Raw genomic sequence first — 25,112 nt, 5'->3', positions numbered from 1 at the left:
ATAACAACATCAGGACTTGCGAGATCAAAATTAACTTTTTCCAACAGTTTATTCATAAGATTCCATAAAGACAGTTCTGGCTATAGCTGGGGGGGGGGGGGCGGGAAGCTTGGAATAAAATATGAACCAATCCAATTATTTGCCTCAAACTTAATTAGAATCATCTTTAAGGCTTGAAAAACTTTTCAACGTTTTTATTTTAATTCCATGTAAATTTCCATTCCCAGTTCAGCTGGGACTGGAAACAGAGATATCAAAATAGCACAAGAAATGCGTCTGTCACGATTTCTGACCTAATTGAAACCAAGAGGTCGGATCTTGTAAGAAAGCCTGGCAAACCAGGGGGTTGGATGTGTTGAGATAATCTTTGGATAAGCACTTTGCGGGACCTGACTCATCACTGATTTACTCCAGTCTTATGCTGATGTAACTCCATTGAGTGAAATCCATTGTAATGCTAGTGGTGTTAAAATGGCATTGTACAGCTACTCATGCAGTAGTGTATCAGGAGCTTGGCTTTTGAGCTTAACCCTTAAAATTTCATCCATCACTAGTTCTAAAACCTGTGTTGTCATTCAGATTGCTGAGGTTTTTTTCTTCTAAAATACTAGTCACTTCTGTCTTTGACTGCTATAATCAAACAACAGAGTTTCACTTGAACCAGGTGAAAGTAGCCTGTTACATTCTAATTAGATCAAAGAGTAGGTAAGCAGCCAAATTAACTAGAATTAATAGGTAGCATCAAACCAAGTTTTACAGAATACAAAGGGGAAATATTAAAAATCACTTTGAAAGGCAGGATATGAGTGAATCAATGTAATGGTAGATGCTTACACAGAGTACAGTATTAGGCAGAGGTTTATAATCATGCCAAGAAAGTTTAAATAGCCTCAGGGTAGCTGTTAATTCTTATGAAAACTTAGTACAGACTTCATTGACTTAGGTGGGATTATTCCAGATTTACTGACAGTGAAATTTGTCCAAGTGACCTTAGTTTATTCAAAATACTTTAAAAGAAAAGAACTTTTTTCTAATAATTTTAAAACCTGTGCTCACTTCCTTTTTGGCCAATAATCCTTTGATACCTTGGCATCTGTTTACATTATACAATACTTTTTTTGTTTAAAGAAATGTATATGATTTGTTTCAGAGTAACAGCCGTGTTAGTCTGTCTTCGCAAAAAGAAAAGGAGTACTTGTGGCACCTTAGAGACTAACCAATTTATTTGAGCATGAGCTTTCGTGAGCTACAGCTCACCTCATCGGATGCATACCATGGAAACTGCAGAAGACATTATATACACACAGAGACCATGAAACAATACCTCCTCCCACCCCACTGTCCTGCTGGTAATAGTTTATCTAAAGTGATCATCAAGTTGGGCCATTTCCAGCACTGGAAATGCTGGAAATGGCCCAACTTGATGATCACTTTAGATAAACTATTACCAGCAGGACAGTGGGGTGGGAGGAGGTATTGTTTCATGGTCTGTGTGTGTATATAATGTCTTCTGCAGTTTCCATGGTATGCATCCGATGAGGTGAGCTGTAGCTCACGAAAGCTCATGCTCAAATAAATTGGTTAGTCTCTAAGGTGCCACAAGCACTCCTTTTCTGTATATGATTTGGTAAACGTCTAATTTCCCACTTTTGCAGACTTTGCAAACAAAGTTAAAGATTAAAAAGGGTCACAGTTCAGTGTTATAAACATTGATGGTATTTCTTTAAATGTAAACACAGTCAAGAAGTAACTGAATATTAAGTAATAAGTGTAAGAAGACTGTTTAGTGTACTTCTCATTATACATATATGAAAGCTGCTAGTAGTATAAAAAGGGCCAGAACATCAGCTGGTATAAATTGGCATCGCTTCTCTATGGTTTTACCAAATGACATCAGTTGAGCATCTGGCTCTAAAAAAAGTGATACTTTTTCTCAAATTAGTAAAACTTCAGATTCACTTTTGTATGCAAAAATCTATGATTATTTCTATATTGCATGGCACCCCATATGTGCTAGACACATTCATAGTTCTTTGGGAGAATCCACCTACATTGCTGGTTCAATGAATGTGTTTAGGATTCAAAAAATAGATGAAAATGTTTTTCATTATGGAGGAAAGATGATGTCATATGTGGCAGTGCCCTTTCCCCAATATCCAAAATCCCATCCCTGGACATGTTTACCAGCTGGTACCTGTGGCTGTGTGCATGCTAGATTGTTTGTTTTTTTTCCCCCCGAACAATGCTCCACTATAGTTACTTACTATCCAGTTAGGGAAGCAATAATGGAAGTATTTGTGTGCATAGGCTCTGGGTGGCCACTGGTGTTCTAATTCCTCGTTAATAAACCTGCTTGGATAAGGTCTACAGGATAGGGTGAAAAACACAAGTGGCCATCAGCATGTTAACTTTAGCCTGTGTGGCCTATCCTTAATGCCAATCCTGGCAGTCAACACAAAACTCCAATGGGAGCAGCAGCCTCCCACTGCTCTGGTTACAGTGTTCTTGGCATCTCAGCTATTGTTTAGTGGATAATACCAACCATAAAAAGGTTGTATCATTTTGCCAAACAATTACTTTGTGTTAAAAATTGTGTAGTTTATCAGTTTCCAGAAGAGGAAGCTAATTTGCATAGTACCCTGGTGGTTGATGGCCATGTTAGCCTAATTGCTTTAAAAGCACCTTTATCAAGTCATTCCTTTGAGTTAAAATTCCTTTTGAGCTAAAGCTATGGGTTCACAGAGGCAATGAAGAGTCAAGCTGGGGTAGAGGGTTACCATAACTTACCATGAACCGGCTCATCTGTTCATATCAGTATTTATATGGAAACTTAAAGCTGTCACGCATGGAGAACATAAATACATTTCAACCAAGGCTTATGAATTACTATTCTTAATAAGACTAAACTAAAGGATAGATTTATTCAGGGTTTCTTCCTCACACTTCTGGGCATGTAATTTTCTACTTTCAGCCTTGTCTATTGGCTCCACTGTGCCAAGTTCTTGGAGCACAACTGATGTTTATGCTCTCAACACTGCTACTTTTAATGTGCTGTCTTACATACCAAATGCTGCCATTCTTCAGCATGGTATCTCAAAAATGAAACACAAGGAGCAGAGATTGATAAATTTAAAATGTGTCCAGTTGGGAGAGGTGTCCGTGTGCCACAGGAATCAGTGTTTGGATCTTTAACAATTTCATTAGTGGCCTGGAGGAGGGGTGGTTATATATGAATGACATATTTTAATATAATGTGTGTCTAATGTAAAGAGGCAATACATCTCATGGTCTGAGCATAGAACTGGAAGCCAGAAACTTCTGAATTCTCTTCCCAGCTTTGACAGTGAGTTCCTTTGTGACCTTCAGCAAATCACTTATGCCCAATTTTTCAGAGCTCTCCTTTAATTTGGATGCCTCCAATTTTGGGTTTAGTGTCCACGTAAGCCACCTTGCACTGGTTTTCAGAGGTGCTGAGCATCCACGGTTCCTTCACTGTAAATAAGATCAGACCAGGCTTACTCTCTTGACCCCAAAAAGGGCATACAGAAATAACTTGTCTTGAGCATAGTATCAATCCATATCAGTGCAGCCAACATTCATCACCTCTTCTCCCTGCTCCACCACGGGGAGTCAGGAAATCTGAGGCAGCTGTTGAAAACAGGTCACCTGCACCCACCACGCATGCTGCTGGTGCCAAGTCATTGGGAAAGTTGGAAAGACCATGTTTAACTGTGTTTCATTTGGATTATTAATGTAGCTGTGCTAAGATATTAATAACATTATCTCAGTGGTGGTCCCATACCACTGAGCCACAAAGGTCAGCTACACTAGGTTTTAGAAAAAAATAGCAATGGGAAAAAATAATCCAATCTCTTTTAAAGTGACAGGTCTGAGCACTTCTACGTTTTAATATTTTTTGCCATTGTTGTATGGCACAGAATTTTTTTTCCTGATCATATTTTTTCCTGATTATATTTTTTTTCCTTTTCATATTTGCTATTAACATGTTACTTTTTTGAATATCTTCTCAGGAAAGGACACTGGTTGAAATTTTTCAAATTGTCTAAGGGATTTAGACACCCAGTACATGTTCATTTTAATAGAACTCAAGCATCCAAATTCCCTTAGGTAGCTTTGAAAATCTGGGCCTATATGTATACAATTTCATACAAATACAATAGCATCAGATATGAGTGCCAGCAATGGAGTAGCAGGTTCTACAAACTTGGATAGAAATGTAGGATTCTTCTCTTGATCCACCCTGTTATTAAGGCCTCTAGCACTGCTAAAGCTGCTGAGTTAGTCCTGCTGACTCTTGCTGGCAAGTGTGGCTTGTTCACACTATTGGGATGTGAAAATGCTTGGTGATACCCTCTGTACAGTAGCAACAAGGGAGGGGAGAGAAAGATTCCACCTGAAACCCTAGGAACAACCCAGCGGCAGAAGACAATGACCTTCTTGCAATTTATGAAGCAGCAGGAAGCCCAACAAGAATGGCAGCAGGGCCAGGTTGAAGTCCAATAGCAACATATGCAATAGTTCCAGAACCAGCTGTTGCAGAGACTCATTAACCTCAGTGCACAGTCCAAACATGCCAATATGTCCCAGTCTTTCCCTAGCCAAGATGGGGCCAGAAGGTGGAAGATAACTCAGAAGTTTACCTGGTCACTTAAGTGAGTAGCTCTACTGCAGCCCATTGGGAAAAGAAGTCATGGGCTATTGACCTGGTCCTTTTCTTGCCAGGAGAGATGAAAATGATTTATTGGGCAGAGCTGGTCAGGATTTTTTTTTTCTTTGACAAGTCTTTTTTGTCATCAAATGCTGATTTCTTGACATTGAAACTTTGTAGAAATTTGCACTGGAAAGGTTTGTTAGGTCCAGGACGAGAGAGAGAAAAGAGAGCAACCTCAGATCAACCAGTAGCCCAGTTGTTAGGACACTCACCTCTCTGTGTCTCTGTATAAATAATTCAATATTCACTAAGAGGTCAGCTCCAACAGAAGACAGAGAGAGAGAGAAACTGACTATAGTCTGGTGATTCGGGCCCTTGTGTGGCATGTAGAAGAAATAGGGTTGAGTTCCTAATCTTAATTAGGCAGCACAGGGACTGGAATTTGGGTGTCCTACATCCTAAGTGAGTTTCCTCATCCCCATTCTGAGGTATCACTCTATCTTGTTCTTTCATGAACAATGTTGAAAGGTCTTATTTTCATTCAGGAGCAGGACAAAAACAAATTTCAGCACCTCAAAACTTTTTATAAAGTGAAATTCTTGTTTTCCAGTGAGCCCTAGTACTGGATGTTAAGATACCATGAAGCCTGCTGCTTTGAATTGGTTGGGAGTCTTGCATGAGTAACACCAGCAAAGGTTTCAAAGTGAATCGTTCTTCTGAGGTGGGGCCATATACCTTTGCTCAGTACTTGATGGAGCTGGTGATTTGTTGATGAAACCAGAGGCACGCAAACAAGGAATGAATTACACTAATCAAAAGTGCAGTATTTAGAAAATCTGTGTAACAAATGCAGACCTGGGTGTTCCAGCTCTAGTTTACTATATTGATGGAGACTGTGGAACAAATGGGAATTAAATATGGCTACAACGTGAAACTGAGCAATAGTCCACGAGATACACAAAAGAACAATATCTTTAAGAAAAGTGAATGGACTTAGAGCCAAAAGGCCTTAACCTTCTGTTCTCTTCTCCAATGTTATAAAGTGGGAAATCTTTAGCCCAACAAGCTTTCCTTGGCATCTGAGCTGTCATCTGGGATATTTTCATTCCTGATGTCTGCAAGTCATCACAAATTCACTTCTGGCTAACTGGTTTCCATGTTAATATAGCATTGGAAGAAGGAGCATGCTCTAACATTTAAAGAGCTTGGCTGGCACATACAGCAGTTGGATTGGGCATAGTCTGAGACTGGGTAGAGTATGTGACTCCATCTAAAAATGCAATGGCCTATAAAGCCTGACTATGTTTTCATTTTCAAAGGCATTTCACCCACTTGGAACGACGAATATCCTGTGTGGCTACAGACACCTAAAGATTTTCGTCTACGTAGAACTTAGTTGTGCTCGAAATGGACCACCTTGATTATCATACATATTGTAAAGAGAGTGGTCGCTTTGGATGGGCTATTACCAGCAGGAGAGAGAGTTTGTGGGGGGGGGGGGGCGGAGGGTGAGAAAACCTGGATTTGTGCTGGAAATGGCCCAACTTGATTATCATACACATTGTAAGGAAAGCGATCACTTTAGATAAGCTATTACCAGCAGGAGAGTGGGGTGGGAGGAGGTATTGTTTCATGGTCTCTGTGTATATAATGTCTTCTGCAGTTTCCACATTATGCATCTGATGAAGTGAGCTGTAGCTCACGAAAGCTCATGCTCAAATAAATTGGTTAGTCTCTAAGGTGCCACAAGTACTCCTTTTCTTTTTGTAGAACTTAGTGTATGTTCAGGTAGTTTACAGTAAGTTTACTATAAAAAGGCATTTACTTTTATCATTTTGGGGAGGGGTGGGTGAGAGTTTTCAAAGAACAAAAAGAGGATAAGACAAAAAAACCCTAAAAAAAGCCACTTTAACCTTACATGTTCCAATATTTGCACAGAGATTTAGGCACATAATTCCTAATAAGGTCAATGGGAGTTACAATATGTAGCTAAATCCCTATGAAATTCTCTGAAAATACAGGGCTATAATCTCCCAGTACTGGACACAAAATAGGAAAGACCCTCAAAACTGTGTATGAGAAAAATAAGAATGCAGGGATCTTAAAATACTAGAGAATTAACTTCTTTATGATATATAACATTTCCTCTTACCTCTGGTTTCATGATTCTGCATTTATGATTTGGATAAATGACAGCAGAAAATGTAGGATTATCACACAGCGCCTGTGAGAGAAGGAGATTAGTTTATGCCTAAAATGAAGACCATCTCTTGCTAGAACAGATATTTCAAATGTTTGAGGCAAGGGCCTGGCTATATGCAGATATAGGTTTGGCATGAGGGGCATCAGAAGAGTGTGTGAGATTGTTGCAGAAAGCAAGAGGAGAGCAACAAACATGCAATAAGAAGTGGGGAAATTACACTAGACATACCACAGAAGTGGCAGAGACAGACTTCCGTGCATGAACAGATGCTGAAATGGAAATGAGCTTTTCAGCAAAGGCAGATAATGCCCAGATTGTGGTACTGTAGCTGCAAGGGCAGAAGTCCAAACGGAATCAACATCTCCACCTCATGATCCACTCACTGTGCACCTGAAGTACCCATTAAGGGGCAAAGCCCATCAGACTTTGTTTATGGGTCATCATGATAGGGTTCAAATCCAACTACAAGAGCTTCATTATTATTTCTGACTCCAACTTCTGCACTATCAGCCACTGCACTTGGGGGTGGGAGGGTAGTGCTGTTTCGGTTCAGAATGCGAACAGCTGAAAACAATTAAAATGCAAACTGAATTCACTCAATAGTATTCTCAGGGAATGGCGCAGTTCATAGTTGTAATGCAGTATGTCAGCACAAGAGAATAACATAGCATTTGAATGAGGTGAAGGGTAATACACTAGCCCCATGAAAATCAATGACAAATCTGCCATGGGCTTCCATTAAAATTCAGGAACTGCTGATACCCAGTGTTGTGCTTAGAACACTAGAGCGTATCTTGTGGTAAGACTGTTTTCTATAACTTTTTTCCCCCATCTGTGATAGGCATCTTTCTCTACTTCAGGAAGGAAGCTTTGTAGGTGTGGGTGACGTGTGTGATCATATTGCAGTAATTAAGTTAAAAGATGAATAGCAGATGCCCACGTTTTTGCCTCCCCTGGCCACATTCTGCCTACGTTTTAGGTAAATTTAGTGTTTGAAAGTCTAGAGGTTGGATTGGTGACCTGTTACTTCTAGAATCTATCATTTAAAAAAGAAAGAAAGAAAGAAAGAAAAAGAAAGAACAATTGAATCCTCATGTAAATCCCTGTAGCTCTCTTGAAGTCACTGGAGCTAGGGCATTTATACCAGCTGAGGACCTGGCCCGAAGTCTTTGGCCTTAGCATTACATGATAACTGTATAAATTAGTACTGAGGCCCAGATCCTCAAAGGATTTTAGGTGCCTCACAGTGAAAGATAGAGGCACCTAAATATCTTTGAAGATCTGGGCCTAGCTGTATTGAAGACTTTTATTTCCTGCTTGGGGATTCCTGATGTCTGCAGGTCGGTTAGGATAGTTCTCTACCCTCTTAGCTGACAAGCAGAGGCAATTGGGAGAAGTAGGGGAGATACAAGGATTGCATGCCATTCTTGTGAGCAGACAGTTGTGGAGAAGGGTTGTGAGAAGTGAATGGAATGAGAGAGAGACGGGAGCACGAAGGCCATGGCTGGGTTCAGGGAAATAAGGAGGAGCAACAAGGAAGCCATTTCTTTCCGCAGATGTAGGGGGTACACTGGGCAAGGGAGGCCATTAAGGAGGAGTGTTACTACCAGATGAGATGGGAATTTTCCTAGTGATTAATAGTGGTAGCAGCCTTTAAAAACTTGTGGCTGCCATTTTGTTTTAGAGTGGGGACAACCCAGAAGTCTGTGCCTCACATTTGAGATACCAAAACTGCCTGGGACCATAGTTCCAATGTGAAAAGTCACAACTGCCTCCTTCATCCTTCTGAGGTAAATTCCTTGTTTGCTCTGTGTGAATTTTCAGACAGCACCTTAAAACCTGAGGTTCTGTCTGTCCTGCCTAACTATAGATCCAATGACAACTTTCACATGATTAGGCATTTGCTCTGGAGTCCCTGTACAACATTTTCTCTCTACTGTAGTGCTATGCACCAGTTAGTTTCCATCCTCCACCTCAGAGTGCCTGCAGTTCACTGCTCTTTGTATCCTAGTGTATGTAGTTTGTAAAGCACTTCACCAGGGAAAGTATTCACAGTGATTTTACTCCAGCCTAATGCCACTGACTTCAGTGGATTTACTCCTTTCTTACCTTGTTGAAGTGAATCAGAATCTGACCCCAAAGCATCCCACTGAGATGAGCATTATTTCTACTAATTTTACAGAAGGATAATCAAACACAGGGACGTTAAAGTCTAAATTGACAAAAGGACTCAGGCACCTAACTGATATTTTAGGCACCTACGTCCAACATTTAGGTACCACTGCAATCCTCAAAAGATCCACTCACCTTCCGCCTAACTCAGTAAGTGCCCAAAGTACCTGGGCACTTAAGTTTCCACTGTTAAAGTCCTTGAGGCACCTAAACTTTGTTGACTGTATGTGCTCAGAGCTGGCTCACCATCTGTCTCATGCCCTAAGCCCTGTCAGGATTCACAAACTGGCACGCACCCAGGATGTGAAAGAGTTGGGTCAATCTCCCCGTCCCGCCTGGTGTGGGAATTAGATCCAGGTCTCCCATATCCCAGGTGAGTGCTCTAACCACTCGGCTAAAGTTTGTAAGGGAATCACCATTTATAAGTGGAGGAGGGACCTCTACTGTTTTAGGCACCAGACTCCAGGAGGGGATTCCTGGCTGTGAATCCCAAATGAAGACTGGTCTGGAAGGAGGCACCAAAATTAGGCACCCTGATCCTGGTGAGGGATGGGAGCTAGGCTACTAAATGGTCAGCTGCCTAAAATTAAGTGTTATAATGCTGAGTCCACATCCCCTTTGGGAATCTAGTCCTAAGTCACTTGCCTGAGGTTACAAAGTGATTCAGTACCATAGCAGAGAGTAGAATGTAATAGTCCAGAATATTTTGATTCCTAAACACTGGACATATTGGACCTGATCCTGATTTCAGATTGATATAAATCAGGAATAATTCCACTGAAGTCAGTGGATTTATACAGGTGTGAAACCAGTGCAAGTGGGAAGAAAATCAGGTCTACTATGCTGCTTGGGAATGTTAGAAAACAGGGAAGACCCTCTCTTAAAAAGGAAATTCATTGGGGTGGGAGGCTGTCCCTCTACAGAAGGACAAAGCTTCATGCACTTCTGCTCACCTCACAACAGAGGATCACCCCATGGTGACTACAGCTGCAAAACAGCAGTGCAGTATTTTGCCTCATGATTTTTGATCTTTATGGTCTTTATTTTATGTTTTGTTATATTTTTAATTGTATGTGCATCACTCTGGGCATCTTGGTGGGTGTTGCTTTATAAATGAAAGTATTATTACAATCATAGCAGTAAAATTACAAGATGTCAAAGGAAACAGTTCCTAAGATCAGAGTACTCATGGGGACTAAACTGCTTAAAAGTCAACACATTTCCTGACTCTGTGATTGGCAAAACTCCTTTTTTTTTTTTTTTAAGTTTGGTGTATCACTCACTGAACTAGCTTCGCTCTGCCTGGTCTCAGTGGCATTGTTTCATACTGTTAAATGGATGCACAGAACTAAGAAATACCCATTGTGCATGGTGGGGTGTTGGAACAGGGTGGAGGGAGGAATCTGGTTTCAATTTTATAATCATCATTGTCTATACAGGTATAACATCTGGTTTGCTGTGTAGCTTAAAGAATAGACATTCTGTGAACTGGTTTTGCAGTGAGAAATTTTTCACAATGAACGTTAAGTAGAGCTGATAAATAACTAATTCAGTGGTTTGATTCTTTGCTGAAAGCAAGTATAAGAAGCAATATGGCCAAAGCATATTCATTAAAAAATGCCAACACAAATCATTGAAATGTTTTGTACTACTTACTGAGCTGTAAGGGTGACTTTAGCAAATATATATGAATTTACACACCATACATATGTCTGGTTATGATCTCATTTACCCCTGTTATACGTCTGTATAACTCCATCTTTTCAAAGCAAAAAGCAACTATTGTTGGGGAAAACTGGTCTTCACAGAGGGGAGAGACCTATGAATCCAGCCAAGCAGAATGTGAGCTCTTTTCTCTGTTACAGAAAAGTGATACAATTCATTGGGTTTCACTTAACTTAGCAAACTTTTCAAATAAGTCTACCACAATATTGATGAGCACAGGATGTGGTAGCTGCTTTTATGTGCTTATTAAGCTTTTATTTTCTCAAAGGTCATGCAACAATCTCCGACAAGTAAAGAATTACCTTACATTTCAGTCCCAAGAATTATTTAATAGTCGGGGCAGTACTGTGAAAGGAGAATGACTTTGGTAGATTTGGATTCAGTAAATTCTGACGATTATTTTTGTTGTTAGCATGAACAGAAAATAGAAAAAAAAACATCTTTGAAGATATGAACAAACACGAGCTTAACAATTAAAGTACCCTCTCACTCCTAGAACCCAGGAAAGGTCCTTCTAGGTAAAAGTTAAGGAACAAAAGAGCAATAAAGGGGAAACTTGAACCGTTCCTGCTTGTGCTGTGTCTGTTGCATCGCTAAACTGAAAGATTCAAGTCACACTGCTCTACAGCAGCTACCGGTGATGTACTGTAAATGGGGTCACTCTCCCTATCTCTGCCTGTAACTGAAGCTCTGCCAGCTCATGACAAAATGAGATGTCAAAACGGTGCTTCGCATGCCCTGATTGAGGGAGTAACCCCCATGGGCAGCATGTGAACCCCCCGTTCGGGAAGGTTAGCCCCCTGCCCTGCCTCTTCCTCCTGAGGACCCACCCCACTCCATCCCTTCCACCCCTCACAATCACCCGCTGGGGCCAGAGGACCCCTCCCCCCCCGCAAAGCTCCCACCATGGCCAGATGAGCCCTGGCTGGCCTGTCCAAACTGCCTCGAGCCCTGGTCCACCAGCCGGTCCGCCCACGCCCTCCTAAGCCCCGGCCATCTGGAGGAGCTCTGAGCCCAGCCCCCATGGCTGTGGCAGCGAGCATTAGTGGAAGTTTGGGGAGGCTTAGCTTCCCCCAAGCCTCCATTACGTGACACCCATGGTCACCCTCCACTGACCTACACTCCCTAAGCAAAGGGTAGGGATCCCAAATCCCAGTGAAAGGAGAGAGAAGGTGGGGGACAGGTGTTCCTACTGGGTGGAGTGGGATCTGATTAAGAGTCCTAGACACCATTTTATCTACCTCCACCCCAACTCCACTGTTTAAAGACAGCTGATTAGACTCAATTAAGAGTCTTTGGTTTAAGTGATCAGTAGAGCTGAAATTGCTGATAATCAGGTTGAGCTGCTGAGCTTTAGACATGCTGTGGGACAATGCTGCAGTAAAAGAAAGTACTTAGCCTGCATTAGCAGTGAGGTTACCGCACACTGAAATCACTGAGCACTGGGTTAAGTGGTAGGACCTAAGGATGTGGCATTGCAGAGAGTGGCAGGTGGCAGAAGAGAAGCAGAGCAGCGCCAGGGCAAACGACAGTGCTGGCAAAAATGGTGGCCACAGCAGCCAGCGGGCCAGTAGAGTGAACGACTGCAATTGTGAGTCAGTGGCAGAGGTGTCAGCAGCAGCTGAGGCATTGCTTGATATCCCTACAGACCCTGAGAGTGGGAGGTGAACCCACATCTACAGACCTCTGGACTCTGGCTCTTTGCAGACCAAGGACAGTCAACTGTGAGCGGGGTGCAGTGGAGGGAGAGGAGAGTGGTGTGCTAAAAGGACATTCATTCACTGGCCACCGAGGCAAAGGACAATGCCTAACGCACTGTGGGCTCGGATTGGCTTACGATTGCTTGTTTTTGAATGTGGTTTGGGTTTTTTTCCTAAACTAATGCTTGGTTCCCTTTCCATTTTAATAAAAGTTCCCATTTGTTATACACAGACTCAGTGCTTGTGAGAGGGGAATTTCTTCTTAGAGGTGCCTAGGTATGGTGTTAACTGGATGGGGGCTCAAGCTGGTTCTGTTTTGCATTGTTAAGAGAAACCCCTAGATTTGAACCCGGGCCTTGTTGCTGCTGACTCCCACCTGGCAGAAGGGTTACAAAAGTGTCTTTTCACTTAACAAAGGTGGCTTTTGGGGCTAGCAAGGCCACTGAGGAGGAGTGGGACTGCCAATGTGAGATAGGAATTTTCCCAGTGATTCATAGTGTAGCAGCCTCTGAAACTCAGGGCAGTCATTTTTGTAGCAAAATGGTGGGGGGGGAGGGTATATAGTTTAGCTTTTAGATACCAGAACTTCCCACAACCCCCCTCCCTCCAATTGTCTGCTCACAAGAATGACATGAAATCCCTTTTTCTCCCAGTTGCCTCTGCTCACCAGCTGAGTGGGGAGAGAAGTGTCCTTACTGACTTGGAGACATCAGAAATCCCCCAAATAGGAAGTAAGTCTGCAATATGCCCAGGCCCAGATCCTCAAAGATATTTAGGTGCCTAACTCCCATTTCTCCTTCTGATTGCACAGCAGCTCAAAGGGGCAAGAGGACAGTGGAATTTTGCAGGGGTAGGAGGAGGGAATGAAGGGAAGACCAATGACAACTTGAGCCAATCTCTGCGTGTACCAAGAGTTGTATTTGTCAGAAACTATCAGTCTGCCCCTTGCAGCGCTCTACAAGCTGTTGAATGTGACGTGCCGCGACGTGATAGAGCAGCAACATAATATTGATATATCCCAAAATCATACCCAGGCATTTTTATGAACACACAATGAAAAATTACATTTAAATCTGACCTTGAAAATCAGCTGCTTTAAAAATAAAAATTCCTCTCATAAAAAGCATGCTACGTTTTTATTGCACTTAGTCCAAAGGACCATTTAGTCCAAAGGAGCCTTCCTTCCTTCCTTCCTTCCTTTTATCTCTCTCTCACACACACACACACTTTTTAAAAAACAACTCCCCTGTTTTGACCTTCATTTGCTCTTCACAGCTGAAATAAATGGTTAATCTCTCAAGGGAGCATGCATGCTATTTGTTATTGATTTTATAGCTCAATAACAGAGCAGTGCTGTGAACAGGTTGGTATCAGATTAGGAAACAACCACTTAGAAGGAGACACCAGCTGTGCACTTGTGATAAATTACATTTTTTCCTATGAATTTTATACCTAGTTATAGCTAGTTTACAGGATTTGGCACCATATGGGCTGCCTGCTGGTGAGGTAACATTCACAAAAAATCCTTCCATGGTTAAGGAAGCAACCCCTTTTTGGAGGCATTTTTTGGAATAGTGTATCATAATCAAAGCTTTGGGATTCATGAAAGGTTTGGCACCCATCACTGTTTTCTGGATTTACCACAGACATGAGGTTGTATAAAACAGGATCCACAAATGGCAAATGTGATAAAATTAATATGCAGAGAACTTGGAACCAATGTGTCCTAAAAACAGGGATTTTACAAAATATATATAAATAAATGGTTTGATTGGTTTTGGAGCTGTGGAACGGAAAAATCTCTGCAGTTGCATACCGGGAAAGAGAAACTCAAATGAAATATCGAATTGCTTTCCACAAGTCACTCATGCAGTACAGTGGTTGCCATTACAACCTTTACAATTGTCATTTGTAAGTAATAAAAATTATCAGAGTATTTGCAGAATACAGGAATAATGTTAATTAGACAAACGATAAAATGGTAAATATTTCAATGGCAATCACTGCGTCTGAGCAGAGTAGGCAGCTCGCAAAAGTAGTTTGCAAAGTACAGTATATTCAGAGCTTTCCACTTGATTCCAATTCTTTCACAGCAAGCCATACTTTGGGAGATTATATAGGTAGGTAGATAGATAGATATAGATATAATATATTTGGCCCTAATTAGCCTTCATTTAGACTACAATTCAGCCATATTGTAAGCATGTGAGGAGATAACTCTCTAAGACAGTTGGACTAGTCACATGCTTCAAGTTAGGCACATGCTTAACTTGTTTGCTAAAATGGCACTATATACTAGATATACCCAGTATAACAAATCAGTGGGGCTTACTTTTCTAACTTATACTGCTGTAAATTAAGAGTAACTCCCTGGAAGGAAGTAGAGCAGTGCTAGTGTAAAACCAGCGTGGGATCAGAACCAGACCCACAGACTTCAATGGTGGAACATCAGAGGATGTAATGACAGGTTTCAGAGTAGCAGCTGTGTTAGTCTGTATTCGCAAAAAGAAAAGGAGTACTAGTGGCACCTTAGAGACTAACAGATTTATTAGAGCGTAAGCTTTTGTGAGCTACAGCTCACTTCATCGGATGCACTCCGATGAAGTGAGCTGTAGCTCACAAAAGCTTAAGCTCAAATAAATTCATTAGTCTCGAAGGTGCCACAAATACTCCTTTTCTTTTAGAGAATGTAATGTTAGCCCCAATGAAGTCAATGGTAAAATGACTATTGACTTCAGTAGGTCCAGGATTTCACCCTTAGCTCTTACATTAGCTTAAACGAGAGCAGAATTTAGTTATTTCAATCTGTTGGATAATGTGTCCAATACTAATTTTGCTAATCAGGCAAAACTGCCATTGATTTAAAGGCAATCGTATGGATTTCAGAACCACTTCGTGGGCCATAAACATGTAGCTTTGGGGCTGAATATTAGATTTTCACAAGCATAAGGAAAAACAAATTTGTCCTACTAGAGCCACCATTCAAAAGCCAAAAGTTATCAGTAAAGATGGATGAATAATTAAAAAATAATTGAATAGCTTATTCAAAAATGTGAAATTCATCAAATAAGTTATTTGAGTAACATGGCCATGTGAGTTATTCACCCAACTCAGAAAATAACAAAATTTGTTTAATAATGAATATGAAAAATATAATTACATTAATCAAATTAATCAGTTTTGGTTTCTTGTATTCTATCTGTACTGTATTCAACAGAATACTAGGATAGCCTGTATCTACTACAAATCTTATTCTAAAGTAGAATGTATAGGATATTTCTTTATAATAGAGCAGGGGTCGGCAACTTTAGGCACACGGACCATCAGGGTAGTCCACTGGCGGGCCATGGGACATTTTGTTTATGTTGACTGTCCACAGGCACGACCCCCCGCAGCTCCCAATGGGCGCGGTTCACCATTCCCGGCCAATGAGTACTGCGGGAAGTAGTACGGTTCCTCATCCCAGTCTCTTTGCCCAGTCAGTCCTAGTCTCTCCCTTTGAGCTTCTGATCGGAGTCCTAGTCCTCCACATCACATATATATCACTCCTCTCTGTTAGGTATATGTTTGATCACTTTTCTTGCAGGTCAGGTATGTGTTATAATTGATAACTGATTTTAAAATATCAGATATCCATTTTGTTACTCTACACAGAGACATTACTCATTGAGAAGTCTAAGGTATTTGAGATTGCATGTTTCAGAAGTGCAGACTTTGTTTTTCAATTTTATTGTGTTTCAACAACCATCAGCATATTTCTGTAAATTGGGCGGGGGATGGGAGGGGAAGGTTTTCATCAAAGGCACAGTAACCTTTGCAACAGCCACCAGTGCTGTTTGGCTAAGATTTTCTGGTAGTAGTCTGCCAGTTCCTCCCACTGTTCTGTTCTGAGACCTTGAAGGTCACATCATTTAGGACCCTTTTCTACCAAGTACTGAGCACCTGCAAAGTGCTGAGTGACCTGGAGTGCTAACGCTGCCAGTGGGCATGGTGGTGCTTAGCTACTCACAGGATTGAGGGCTTGTTGATGTTGCCACTGCGGATTTCAAACAGTGTAAAGGATGGAAAACTTTAAGTCAATTTTGTTTCAGCTCTAGGTTTATTTTGTCATTTACTATAAAGCACCACTGAGACACTTTCCTGAATATATTGATTTCATCCAAAACATTTTATACATATGAAAAAGCCAAGATAGGTAGCAACAGAACAGTTCGGCCATAGCAAAGATTGGGTGTCTACCAAAACAGTCATTTTAGAAACAAAGTTTGCAATATAAATCGTCAAGTTAAGTTGATAGAATGTCAGCGCTTCCAGCTACTGCTTCTTAACACCTCTCTATCCCCCCCTCAACTGCAAAAAATAAATAAAAGGGCATTAATTTACAGAGACAGAAAAGATAGACCTTGATCCTGCAAGTCCTTCCCTGAACAGAGCAAATTGCAAAAGGATGTTGTACTGTGGAATAACTTGCCACAATATTTCATTGCATCCAAGAGAGTAGAAGGATTCAGAAAAAGATTGGATATTCATGTGGATAATAAGACTATCTGGAGCTATATTTGTAAATACATTTTTATTAAAACTTTGTTTTGTAGGAATGTAAAGACTTCTATTTTAAGTCATAATCTAGTTTAAAATGAGGAATAGATGGAAACATTTTCTGGGACTGTTGCATAACAGCCCACTGCCAGGCTTCTTCTGACTTCTTTGGAAACAGCTGGTGTTGCCCAATGACAGGATACTGGACAAGATGGGCAGCCAGAATTGAACCAATAGAGCAATTACTATGTTTCCAACAGTAGTCATTACTGGATATTTTTGGCTTGACTTGAGATTGATATTTTATGCATGTATTCAATAAAAACCTAGAAATTTCTTTCTGCATCTAACCATTTGATCAAAATGTGTTGAAACAACAGGAATACTGAGCCATAAGTAATATGGGTCAGATTCAGTCAGTCTTACTCAGGTAGAATAAGGTACTATTCAACAGGTAGCCCCACTATAATCAATTGGACTACTATGAAGGATCAGGACCTTACTTCACAGAACTTACTTGTCCCCTTAACTTTGTTCATGTCAGTTGTCCCATTGAACTCAGCAGGATTACTCACATGTATAAAAGTAGGACCTGGGCCTTAGGTATTACTTAATTTGAGTAAGGGTGGTAGCATCTAGCTCTGTGATAGCAATCCCTAACTAAATATAAACCATTTATCCTACAAAATGGTGTTCTAATGGAGTTTGTATCTCTCTCTGTATGTTATGGAATATATATGGGGAGGATTCAGTGGGTGCATTCTGCAGTCATTCTTGCATTACACTTTTGTAAAGAAGAAAATAGTTCCCAATAACAAAAGTGAAGTAATTAAGGGAGTCACGGAGGGGCATCTGGTGATTAACTCCAGAGTGTCCCTGGGGTATTCATTTGTCATGGGACTCATTCCTGGCTAAACTGATGGGGAAGTAGTTTAAGTTCTTTTTTGTTTTGTAAAGTGAGCTTGTCACAATAAAGGAACAAGAGGTTTTCAATTTAAAAGACTAAAATAACCCTTTGGAGAATCCATTTTTGTTTTTTTTTCACTTCTTCTGAAAAAAAGCCTTCAGAATAATATAGAAAATCATTAATAATGATATAATAATGCACTACTTTGCTATTACTGAGTGCCTTACATCCAAAGATCTCAAATAGCTTTTAAAATCTTAAACTCATCACAACCCTGGGAGTCAGGCACATATTATTACTGGAGGAGTATGACGAATTCTGAGAGATTCAACCCCCTCTCCAAAGTAAGCTTTTCACATTTTAATTTTAATTTTCAAAAACATCCCAAATGAATGACATTTGGTTGGTTTCTGCTCAAGTGAAGAATCCTTTTTCACTGAAAACTGCTCTGACTAGGAGAGCTGGTTGGAAAATGTTGACTCATTGAAGTGCAGCATTTCACTGAATCTATTGCAGGTTTGACAATATTTTTATCAAAAACGGATAGGTTTCCAAAGGTGTTCCTGCAGCAGGGAACCTGCCATCCTCAAGAGCCCCCAGCTAGAGCTAGATCTCATTGCTAGGCTCCCCACTCGAGCTGGAGTTCTCAGGGCTTCCAGGCTCCATGCTGAAGTACTGGGAGCCTGGATGTCCTTAAGACCAGCTCCCAAGGACTGGAGCTCAGTGGTAATCTGAGGCTCTGGACTCTCAGGCCAACTGGCTCTCTGAGTTGTCCTACTCCTAAGTGAGCAGTCTGCTGGCCTGGGAAGCTGGAAGCTCTGGGGTCCCTTGCCCTGGGCTTGCATAAAGGCTGCAGACCCTGCAAAGCCTGTTGGAGGACTTCAAGGCTCCCAGCCCTCCAACAGGAGAATGAGGGAGGATTTGATAGCTGTTTTCAACTACCTGGAAGGGGGTTCCAAAGAGGATGGATCTAGACTGTGGTAGCAGATGACAGAACAAGGAGTAATGGTCTCAAGTTGCAGTGGGGGAGGTTTAGGTTGGATATTAGGAAAAACATTTTCACTAGGAGGGTGGTGAAGCACTGGAAGGGTTACCTAGAGAGGTAGTGGAATCTCCTTCCTTAGACGTTTTAAAGGTCAAGCTTGACAAAGCCTTGGCTGGGATGATTTAGTTGGAGATTGGTCCTGCTTTGAGCAGGGGGTTGGACTAGATGACCTCCTGAGGTTCATTCCCACCCTGATATTCTATGATTCTATGAACAGGGACCCTGGAAGCTAATACAGCCAATAGGTGGGTTACCAGAATCCCTGCCCTGAAGACTGAGTACAATTAGCAGCTGTGAAACAGGCAATGTCAATTTCACATATTTTGTTTTGGGAACGCCATATTTCAGCCTTTCCAAAACAAAATTTCCAGTTTGCTGAGAAATTTCAGTAAATTTGCTTTTGTTCCACAATGGAAGGTCAGCATATCTCAAAATACCCAAACTTTTGGCAATCCAGAACCTCTGAGTTTCATCCAGCTCTACCTATCTGTGAGGGGAAATTTTAAAATTTGACATTTTTTCTTAGACAAAGAAGGATGCCTCAAAAACAAGTAAAATGTTGCATGGTTTTGATGGGAAATAGAAATTTCACTTATTAATCAGCTTTCTGGACATCCCAACCATCAGTTTGTACCAATGACTTTCCATTCCAGTGATGATTGACAGAGACAGATAGTTTAATCCCAAGGCAAAAAGCTTTTCTCACAGAGAGGTGTCTGATTGGACAAGTTTAGTAGGAAAGCCTCCAAAAGTTCTTTCCCTAGACAAAGAACTTGAAGAAATCTAAATTCATGTCAACTAAAGAATATCAAGAAAATCTGGGAAAGAGAGGAACAGAAAATAACTTGCTCTTGAATGGGAGAATCATACATAATACACTGTCCTCTTGGGGCTAAAAAAAGAAAAGAAAGAGGCAGGAGCACTATGTACATAGATTTGGTATATACCTTTAGAGAGGCAGTGTAGCTGAGTGGATGACTCATAGGTCTGACATTTTAGAGAACTGTATTTTATATCCAGCTCTACCTTATGTAGCCTTGTGCAACCTCTCAGTTGACTTTGTTATAAAATAGGAGGATATAATAGGTATAATAGGCATGGGGAGGCTAAGCTGTGGTAGCCCTGCCTGAGCTGTTCCTCTTCCCCTCCCTGCTCCACCCCTTCCCTGAGGCCCCCACCGCCCACTGCAGCTGCTGCCTGGTGAGTCCCTCCTTTCCTCCTCCATTCCATACCCCTTCTGTGGAGATCCCTGCTGCTCACTGCATCCCTCCTCAATCTCCTGTAGCCCCATGGGCTAGCTTGCCTTTATTATATTCACTGCTTTGCATCATATTCAGCAATAATGCAAGAAACCTACAGGCCTGTATCCTGTAAGACATTAGTTTCAGCAAGTTAGCATAAGGCTTGAGGCTTATGAACTTTGCACATTTAAACGGACCAACGGGGAACCCCAAGTATTTGGGAAGCTGAAAATAGAGTTTAAGGCGAAGTTCTGACCACAGGTACATAAGTCAACCACAGAAGTATCCTGGCAACAAACTGACGTACACAGCCGGTACATGAGATACATCTAAGATAGCTTGCTTGCTTGCCTATATATCTTTTCTTATAAGTTTCTTATTTTCTTATAGGTTTGGTTATTTGTTTTATTATAATAGGTTTATATTAAAGTATGTTTTGGTTGTTACACAAGGAACCTACAGGCCACATCCGGCATGTTGAGCTAAGGCAAACTTAGCGTACATATGTTTGGGACCTTTCACCTAGATAGATGGTGACTAGCTAAAGCATAAGGTCCATATATGGCTAAGACCTTTAACACAGAGGATGCGTTGAAGAAGATTGGCATAGGGGGCTTCCTCAGGTCATACCATTTTAAACTTAACAGGTACAACACAACTTGGAAAGAACCAAAATAACTGGTCAGGACAGAAATAACAAATGTGATACCCAACCATAAAAGGCCTTGGTAATGAATTGATGTATATGATAATAAGTTGAGATCATGGATATACTAACCTATAGGAAGAAGACACCCAAACATTAGTAAGGTGAGGGAATACAAATAAGGAAAAGGGGGGAAATCCCCTACTGAATATGCATCAGACATAACGGCGTTAGCGTAACATATTATAAAAGTGGCATCCCAGCCTAGGGGCAGTAGGAGAGAGATGTAGTCCTTGGGAAGTGCCAGAATGATGGACACTAGTGATGATGGGGAACGTGATGGTGATGAGGAAGATGACGGCTTACTGAGTTGGGGTGTTTGTGACTATGCTAAACGTATTAATAAACCATATTTATAAAGATAAAAGAGTTCCTATAGTGTGAGTGTTGCAACTGTGCACATCGGTGTTCCCAACTACATAATAATTTAAATACTGGGCCTGATCTTGGGACAAGAACCTGTCAATCCTCAAGGTGATAACTGGGGATTCTTAAGTAATCAATATAATGAATACATAATCTAAAGATCAGACAACACCCCCCCCCCAGCACACACACACACACCCTTGCAAGGGAGGGGATGGAGGAGAGGAGGGACATGAGGCATGATGGGCAGGGGGGCCTCGCCATGGGGGGGGAGAACAGAGGAGGGAAGCGGCGAGCACTGGTGAAGGAAGCCAAGAGGGGAGGGGGCAGGGCCTGGGGCAGAGCAGGGTGAAGTGTGGGCGGGGCTGCAGGCAGAAGAGGTGGGCAGGGAACTAGTCTCCCGCAGGGGAAGCTTCATCCACCACCCATGCTCAAGGGTCTTCTGATGTCTCACTTTTCCGTAGAACAGACAATGCTGATTCAACTGAAAAGGGGAATGTTCCACAAAATCCAGTATATTTGAAAGTTCTGCTGTGCAGAGCTTGCTAGTCATATGGTACTCTGCTTCCACGTGAGAGTAACAGGTGGGAGGGAGTACTGAAGTGGAGAGCAAAAGCAGAGAGTGTGGTTAGCTGCTGTCAGAAGGACAAAACACTCATCACGTTGAATGCAGCTAAAAATACATAAACACCTACCTGCCAATATTCTTCAGATTGGGAGAAACTGTTGCAGTTGCCACAGGAACACTGTGCAGTGGCAAATGGGAAGAAAAGTGGTCTTTGTGAATGCAAATGGAGAGGTGGTGTCAGGAAAATAATATCCTCACCAGTATGTGGCCCATACGGTAAGGAAGTTTGGAAATACTGGAGCTGACAAGCAAATGGAGCTGGGTGGAAATGGTCAGTTACAGGGAGAGCAGCCAGGTGCTCGCTATGGGGAATATTCTTCCCAGGAGCTTGGAGCAGGCAGGTCTGGACACATCAAAGGCATAATGAAAAATGAGTCTAGCCTAGTGAACGTGTTCTATCAGATGCCTCTCATGAAGATAAGTTTTTGCTTCCAGATCCATCGACCTCACAACCGTCAGCCATCTCTGGAAATGAGCACAAATTGGCATTTCATAGATCTTTAATGGGGAAGAAATGTATTTCTTGGTCATGAACTGTTTTCATACTAAAGCCCTAACTGTGCAGTGAGCTCTGCACAGATGCTCTACCAGGCTCCCCCCCTACAGTCTCAGAGCTTGTTGCCAGATAAGGTTGGACACTCTGTTGCCATTTCTGTGAAAATGTTCTTGTTGGTTTCAAATAATTCTGCTTATTTTACCCATTTTACAGAGGGGGTAAAAAAGAGGCATAAAACAGTCCTTAGATTATAAGGGCCACAGCCTCAGCTGCTGTAAATCAACATGGCTCCAGTGGCTTCAATGGAGATATGTGGATTTATACCAACTGAAGATCTAGCCCTTCAGGGATGCTGTGTGGACAGCCATTCAGAAACAATAATATACACGATTTCCCAAGGCCATGTGGGGCCCAATCCTGAAGACCTCAGTCATGGGAAAACTAAAATCAATTGGGAATTCTGCCTGAATAAGGGCTTCTGGTTAAGGTCCACAATGAGTCACACTGAACTGAAAAGTTCCAACCCCCCTTTCTAATCAGAGGAATACAGTACCAGCGTATATGCACATTTTAAAGGTAAAAATTCTGCCATGGTTAAATTATTAAAAAATAAAGAAATGTGCAGAAATCTGTTGGCACTAGAGGAAACAAGTTGGGCCATATCGGACAGAGATTAAGACTACAAACACAACATCATTTAGGATATTGAATATATAAAACAGAGCCTGGGTGGATTTTGTGTGGTCAATTCCCTGGAACCAGAAAATAATTAATGAACTACAGTGGGTTGTTTTCTCCCTTAAACATCCTTTACTGTGTGTAGGAAGCTTAATCACATTGTTTAACTTTGTTTCTTGAGGCACAAAGTTTTCATTGACATGCAAATTGAGAGAGACTGTGGAAGAATCATCCTGAAGGTGGTAATTAGAAGTTTAAATGCTTGTTTTTAATGTATGAGGCTTATAAGATATGTTTTTCCCCCACAGAGAACTGTTTCCTAAGGGCTACCATATGACCAAGAGTTATGCAGCAGATGCTCTAAAATAGGATACAGCAACCTTTTTAAGCCTGAAGAGACCCATGATAGTTGTGTCAGCTAAGCCCCATTGGATTTCTGTACGTAAGCAGTTGGATACAGGAAATTGTTGTCTGCTAAGTGGTCCACTAGGCTTTTATTTAGGTGTGAATGTACTCAGCTAGGCTGTACTCTTTGAAACTGGAACAATATATATTTCCTGGTTCAGCTAGGACAGCACAAGGGTGATATGATCCTTTTACAATTGGAAGGAAACAATGAGAATGCAGAGTATAGATTGGAACAGAACTTTGCCCCTATCTGTATAAACAAAAGAAAATGGAAGGCAAATGTGATATGAAAATCATGCATACAAAGGTTTAGGAACCATGTGGTTCTTTTTACCTTCCCCCACCCCCGCGCACACGCACACACATACAATTCAGAGCAATTCAATTTGTAACCTTAAAAATAATAAAATTACACCCAATGAAACCAAATTTCTCATTTTAACTTTGAAGCTTAATTTGGGTGATGGGAAATGATTTGAAAAACTTAGAACAAATTCAGTGCTACCAATACTGAAACAGCAGACAAGCCTAATCTAATAAAATAGAGAAATCACCAGTTCCAGGAATTAAAAGGATATGACTCATGATATGAGTATGGGTATGAAGATGCAGCTAAACCATTGCCATGTTACTCTTGGTGTGATTAACATCTGTACTAAGTCTCTGAGTGTGCTTTAAACTAGAGGTTTCTAGAAACCTGAACAGACTTGGACTAAGATGGCTGCTCATGCAGTTTGCGAAATACATGGTACCTTCTCTCTAGCCAGTCTATTTCCTAATTTCTTCCTAAGCACTATACAGGAATAGCACTACAACTGGTACAGAAATTCAGCATGAGGGGGTCCCAATCCTTCACTCCCATTGACTTCAGTGGAAGTTTTACCTGAGTAGGACAATCAATATCAGCATATGTTATGTTACGGGCAATTCCACAATTCAGATGCATGATTCTAATTTTTATAAGGACCAAACCCTGAGATCTTTATTCAGTCCATGCTCAGGGGAAGAACCTCCCTCTGGAGTTTGCCTTAAATTTTAATAAGGGCAGACTGTGTGTTAAGACACAGACCTGTGTAACGGGTAGTGCAGCTATCTCCTGCCCCAAGAGCACACTAGCAAAGAAATCATGACTTTCTTCTTCTGGGGGGAAGTAATCTGCTACAGCCTTTTTCCCAGGGACATACTGCTTCCCTGCTGGGCAACTGTTATGGGGTAGGCTGACAGAGACTTTGGTCCCCATCCACTCTAACCCCTTCCTGCTCAAAGGTGAGGGAGGGAAATAGTAGCAAATAGCTCCTGGTTACTCCCCATGTCTGGGCCACAGGGACAATGGGGTAGGGAATTTTACTACCATTTATATCCCTGCATGGCCATTTTAGACCCAATAAACCATTGGCTCAGGAGAACTTTGATGGCGATTTTAGAGCCAGCCATGATCTTGCCCTAAATTAGGGTCTCAGGATTTCTCCAAAAGAATCAACATTATTTTTAACCTATTTTTCCGGGGGGGAGGGGGGGGAGATTTCTTTTTCTTCAACTAAAAGATATCTCCTCCTAACGCCAGATCTATATTTTTAAAACATACATATATATATGAGCCACATGGATCGTTGCTGTTTCCGTCTT

The 25,112-nt window shown here is 41.4% G+C and overlaps 1 long non-coding RNA gene across 4 annotated transcripts in view; it reads right to left on the bottom strand.

Annotated features, from left to right (window-relative positions):
* Window positions 1-1,592: 1,592 nt before the first annotated feature.
* The window catches only part of LOC125632045 (uncharacterized), a 209,199-nt gene continuing 185,679 nt past the window's right edge, over window positions 1,593-25,112 (bottom strand). For all 4 annotated transcript variants that reach the window (XR_012667054.1, XR_012667053.1, XR_012667056.1 and 1 more), the window contains 2 exons: window positions 6,825-6,896; window positions 1,593-3,492 (listed from right to left, as the gene is read on the bottom strand). This is a non-coding gene — a long non-coding RNA (uncharacterized LOC125632045). The remainder of the gene's footprint in view (window positions 3,493-6,824; window positions 6,897-25,112) is intronic.

This window comes from Caretta caretta, chromosome 2 (genome assembly GCF_965140235.1).
Source record: "Caretta caretta isolate rCarCar2 chromosome 2, rCarCar1.hap1, whole genome shotgun sequence".
Lineage (NCBI taxonomy): Eukaryota > Metazoa > Chordata > Testudines > Cheloniidae > Caretta > Caretta caretta.
This window is presented reverse-complemented; position numbering and strand designations above follow the sequence as displayed.